Genomic DNA, 6,000 nt, shown 5'->3' on the forward strand with positions numbered 1-6,000 from the left:
ATACCTCTAGTCTTCAAGTGCAGCAGTATGACAAGGATTTAGGATGGCTGGGGTTCTAGTGCTCCCTCTTCCCCTTCACTCGTTAGCAACCCACCGTGTCAACGTCAAGTTCCACATCTGTAAAATGGGGAAATACTATCTGGGTTGTAATGAGGACTTTAAGAGATTACTATTTAAACACCGCTTTTTAAAGAGACTGATAAAGAATAGGAGTTCAATACAATGTTAATTTACTTTCTCCATCTTACTCTGCTCGTTTCTGTGTTAGTTAATTTCCCACCATTATTTTAATTTTGTTATCCTATTATTTCAGAAAAATGTAACCACCAATTTTTCATCACAATTGTTATCAGAACACACAGCCATATTGTAAAATAACCAAAACGGGCAATGATACTTGTTAATTTGTTTTATAACAAGCATAACCGAATGCTGAAGAAATACAGACCTGAAAGCAGGCTTCATCATTTTCTACCCCATGGCATCACTACAAACTACTAAATTGATGATCATTTATCCCAATATTCATCAAAGACTCTCCGAATTCAATAATTATCTTCTAAAAATATTTACCGCATGCTGCTATATGCCAAGTAGTGAACTAGGCCCTGGAGACCATAGTCTCTGCCCTCATAATCAGTCATCATCTCAGCCCTGATTTGAGCCATTATCCTAGGGAAAATAAACACATACCAATTTTTTTATTTGCACTCAGTAATCACAACTATATTCTTTTAGAATTAGAAAGAGGGTCTTTTTATCTGCTGAGCATCTTGATTAAGTTTGAGGAATAGAGACTAAGGAAAGCTGAAGTGCTTTAAATTATAAAGGGAAATGAATTCACATTCTTACGAAATAATCCAAAAGGTAGGAGAGGAGTCAGTGAGGTAGAATACTGGCAACTGGATGGGAAAAAATCCAAATAGGAACCCAGGGTGACTGGGTAGCCAAAAAGGATTTTGAAAGCAAAAATGGCTAATATGGATACAGAAATTCTTGCTCTGCAATGGGCATTATGATCCTTACCAGGGTCTTAAGGGAAGTCTCCATTACTCACAAATGCTTAGTCTGGGTGAGTTATTTTGGTGGACATGTATGAAATGGCTGAATTAAGCATCCATGGCAATATGAATAAAAGTGAATAAAAAGGCAACACATGTAGGGAGATGAGTCTAGAAAGCAGTTGAAATCATGAGAATCTCATCCTCCCAGGAATTTTTAGAAATCTTGGATGGGCTTTGGACTTCCACAAGATATGAAATTTGAGTGTTTCAATCAATTTTAACCCAGATGTCAAAAAACATTTTAACATAGATGTCCGGTTGACATGTAAACCCCATGGGGGTAGGGATTTTGTGTATCTTGTTCACTGCTGTATACCCAGACTTAGGCCTAGGGTCGAAAACAAGACAGATAAAGTCCCTGTACTCATGAAGCTTCAATAAAGAAGAAAGAATCTCAGAGATGGTAAGTTATAGAACGAAGATTCATACCCAAATCCAATTCTCAGTCAATCTCTAGACACTATTTCACAGTGGTAGGCAGCAGGCTAGCCACTAACATCATATCTCCCCTTTCACAGCTAAGAAGCGTTTACCATCCAGGTGTGGACATTAACTAATTCTCACCAATGAAATGTGAGCAGAAGTAGTGTGTGCCATTTCCAAGGCAAGGTTTTAAAGAAGTAAGTATACTTTTACCCTTTGCCAGCTGGATGCAGCTAACAAAGCAACAAGAGATGGCAGAACCATGAAAGAGTCTGAACCAGGGCTTCTGAATCACAGTGTGGCATAAAGCCAGCAATTGTTAAGCAAGAAATAACCTTTATTGTGTTTGAACCATTTTATATTATACATGTGTGGGTCTATTTTTTAATAGCAATTTAGGCCACACTAACCAATGAGTAATTGATATCAGCAGTAGGGTGCTGTTTAAAAAAAATTAATGTGTAGCATTTGTTTAGAAATTGGTTAGCAGGTGGCATGCAAACAGATAATGTGAGCCAGAGGACAGGGCACAAAACCTTTCTGAATGAAGGATTCCAAACTTTTTTCGATATTTACATTTATCAAACCTCTTGATGTCAGGACTTATTTATACTTTAAAAAAGTATTGAAGCCTCCAGAAAATTTTTGTTTCTGTGCATTATTTCTATCAACATTTACTATAATAGTCATTCAAAGTGAGACAAATTTTAAAATATTCATTTATTCATCCATTTAAAAATAATAAGCCCATGACTTGTTAACATAAATAACATATTTTATGAAAATAATTATAATTCCCAAAACAAAAATAAATTTGGTCAGGAGAGTGGTATTGTTTTACATTTTTGCAAATCTCTTTAATATATTCCTTAGTGGGAGATCCTCTGTCTACTTCTGCATTCCATCTCTTGCAATATGTTGTTTTGGTTGAAGTATATGGAGAAAACACAGATAATGTAGTTGGAAAACGGAAAGAACTTTATAATCTTTTCAGATAACTGTGAATATTCTTCTTTGTTACTAAACCAAAACTCCACAAATGGTAGTTTCTTAAAGGACAGTTGCGATTTGGAATCTGGAACCATATCAATCAACATTTCATACTCAGCTACATTAAAATCCATTGGTCACTTGCACTCTGAATGGATGTTTTACCCATGCATAATTTTGTAACATCATGCATTGATCATTTGGAAAATATTTGAGCTATGCAGATCTTCTAAATGTTGATACATTTCACTATACAATATTAAAAAATCACATTCATTAGTAAACCACTGATATCATAAGAAAAAGTCTTTATGTATGGAGAGGTTGTCAAGCTTACAGTAGAGAGTTTAAGTTTTCCAAAATTCTAATTTTTGCATGAAAGCCTGAATTTCATCATTGGCAACAAATACTGTCAGTTTTTTCCTTGAAATGATAGGCTTATTTCATTCATTTTTGAGAAAAAAAAAATGTCTGCCAAATACCCAAATCTTAATAATCATAGTTTGTCATTCTTTCAAGTAAAAATTGTCTTCAGTGATAAAAGCTGCTAGTTTTGATCACAATTCAAACAGTCACACAAGTTCTTTTTTTTAAGGCAAACTGTACTTCAGTATGCAGCAGAAGTGCTTTATGGTGTTTCATCAGTCGGAATATTAAAATGACTTGTACTCAAGTTTTGAGATCTGATAAACTTATTTACTCTATCATTGAGCACATTCGTAAGTGAAACTGGAATCTTTTCCTGTGAGCACATGGAAGTGAAGAATGGATGACTACTAAAACATTTTGGTGCCTTGATTTGTGCCAAGGTGTCAGCAGTTTAGCCACTATATTAGTTTTCCATTGCCGCATCACAAATTGCTACAAACTTAGTGGCCTAAAACACTACCCATTTATTAGCTTGAAGTCCTGTCCATTAGTAGTCTGGGAACTGCATCTCTGGTCCTCTGCTAAGGGTATCACAAGGCTTAATTCAACATGTTGGCCAGGCTGAGTTCTCATCTGGAGCTTAGGGTCCTCTTTCAAGCTCATATAGCTGAGACAGAACTAAATTCCTTGCAGTTGCAAGACCTAGGTCCCCATTTCTTTGCTGGCTATAAGCTGGAGGCACCTTCAGCAACTAGAGGCCACTGCATTCTTTACCTCCATCTTCAAAGCCAACAATGGAGAACTTTCTTACACATCAAATCTCTCCTGTGCTTCAAATCTCTTATAACACGAAGGGCCCCATTCCTTTTAAGGTTTTACCCAATTAGATCAAGCCCAGTGAATAATCTCCTTTATTAACTCAAAGTTAACTGAGTAGTAAACTAAAGCATGGAAGTGGTAGCCCACCATATTCACAGGATTTGCCCACGTTCAAGATTAGAAGGTTATACAAGGTGTGCCCACCAGAGAGTGAAACCTTGGGGCTGTTTTAGAATTCTGCCCACCATTACTTTTACACCATCAAATGTCAAGCACAGTGAAAGAGGCACAAAATGTCTTACTATTATTGTGGAAATAGTTTGACCTCACAGACCCCTAAAAATAACTCAAGTTTCCCCAGGGTACCACTGTTCTAGATGATCTCTAAGTTATCTGTATCTATTTTATGAAAGTGAATAGAGGAAAAAAACTTTTTCTGTTTTATCCATTACGTTTGACAAATATTGGGCAAATTATATTAAAAACATAATGATGGTTAAAAAATATTGCCCCACTTATTAAATATACTCTTTATACTCTTGTTCAATTTAAAGAAAAAATACCATAGGATTGTTATAATATCATTTCTCATATTAAAAAATAGTCATCTAATTACTATCCTTGGATACTGTTGGGGGAGCTATACATGAAAGAATGTAATTTCAGAACCTCTTCTTCAGACTTAGAGAAGCTGAAACTTACTCTAGGGCATAGTATTTACAGATTTCAATCACCAGTACAATGAAATATATATTCTAACATGACATTTAATGTGCAACTCAAATACTTAAATATATTTACTTCTATACATTTTTATGTGTCCCTGTGGAATAATAAGGATTCTATTTCTCCAAATTCTGTTCCTAAGTCAGAAAATAGTCATTAACCATTACACCTGACTCTAATAGGGACCCAATACTTCCTGTAGTCAACTGTACTGAAAATATAGGGGGAGAGGAAGGAGCCATGTAAATAAAGGGGTTAGTGTTTATCAGTTCATACATATAAATGAAGATGATTCTTGCATTTGCACTTCTGTCTTCCTCCATTCCCCAGACTAATCCTGGACATGGTTGAGGAGGTGGGGGAATGGGCCAGAAATGTGGTAATGTGGGGATGATTTTCCTCAATCTCCACTAACAAAGAGAATCAGAAACAGACACTGGTGGAGAACAAAATCAAAGCGTGGAGTTCCTTGCAGACAATACTCTTGGGTTTCACTATAAGTAAATACAGACACTATGATTAAATAAATATTTTGAGTCTTCTATCAGATGTTAAATACTATTTATTTGAATGCTGGTGCTTCATTACATATTAAAAATTAAATATCAAAGTTAATTGTAAACTTTTTGGTAAAAATTGTTTCTACTTCTTGAGCTTTGTTTTAAATTACCTTATATGAGAGTTCTCTTGAATAGTCACAATTGTTTTAATTGAAAATATATCTTATTGGTATTGAGGGAAAATAAACCTTGTGGCTCTTAAAGTTTATGCACATCAATTCCATTTACATTTTGTTGGCCAACTAAGCCACATAGTAACATCTAACTGCAAGTAGGCAGGAAAGTGCTATTGTACCTTGTGCACAGAAAGAAAGAGAGCTATAAAATATCTGAGAACAGTTCTAATGACTACTATACCTTCTAACATATTTCAAATTAAGGAAAAAAATGTTGCTTGGACTAAGCAAGATAAACTATGCACTTTCTTTTTCCTCTGCCATAGTAACCAATAATGTTCTAGATAGTGACATTTGATAGATATGTCAAATCTAGATAGATTTGTTCTAATGACAAAGAACAGGGTCCCCAGCTGACCCTTGACCTACATGTAGTGTGAGCAACAAACAAATTTGGTTGTCTTAAACAACTGAACAATTGACTTCTTTGTTTCTCTGCCCTAATCTAGCCCATCCAGACTGCTGCAGATAAGATATGCACTCACCCACCCCACTGTCTCACACCCAGACCATTTCACTAATTTACATAGCCTACTTGCCCCTGTAGGCATGTGAGTTTGTAAAGCTGTTTTACAGTATGCTGTCTTAATAAAGTCTGTTGCACCTATAACTAATTACATGATAATCATTTGTCTAATAAATATAGTGCTTTTAATTTTGCCTTTCAGTGTAATGAAGTATGCTAGTGAACCTACTGTTTTAAGGTTCTTAGTATAAAAAACTTTCATAACGTATTACTATAATAGGTAATCTTTTCCTCTATAATTGTTGTAGGAAGGAGGACCCCTTCCAGGGCCCAAGAGTGGACTTTTGTCTAACACTCAGAAATGAATTGTCCAAGGAGACACATGTACTGACAAAGCAAAAGACTTT

General features: G+C 35.4%; 1 long non-coding RNA gene across 1 annotated transcript; it reads left to right on the top strand.

The window, feature by feature from the left end:
• Window positions 1-1,608: 1,608 nt before the first annotated feature.
• LOC309636709 lies at window positions 1,609-5,737 on the top strand. The gene is made up of 2 exons (XR_014250163.1): window positions 1,609-1,684; window positions 5,577-5,737. It is a non-coding gene; the product is annotated as an uncharacterized lncRNA (long non-coding RNA).
• The last annotated feature ends 263 nt before the right edge of the window (window positions 5,738-6,000 follow it).

Source organism: Balaenoptera physalus, assembly GCF_965194825.1.
Source record: "Balaenoptera physalus genome assembly, chromosome: 10".
NCBI classification, from domain to species: domain Eukaryota; kingdom Metazoa; phylum Chordata; class Mammalia; order Artiodactyla; family Balaenopteridae; genus Balaenoptera; species Balaenoptera physalus.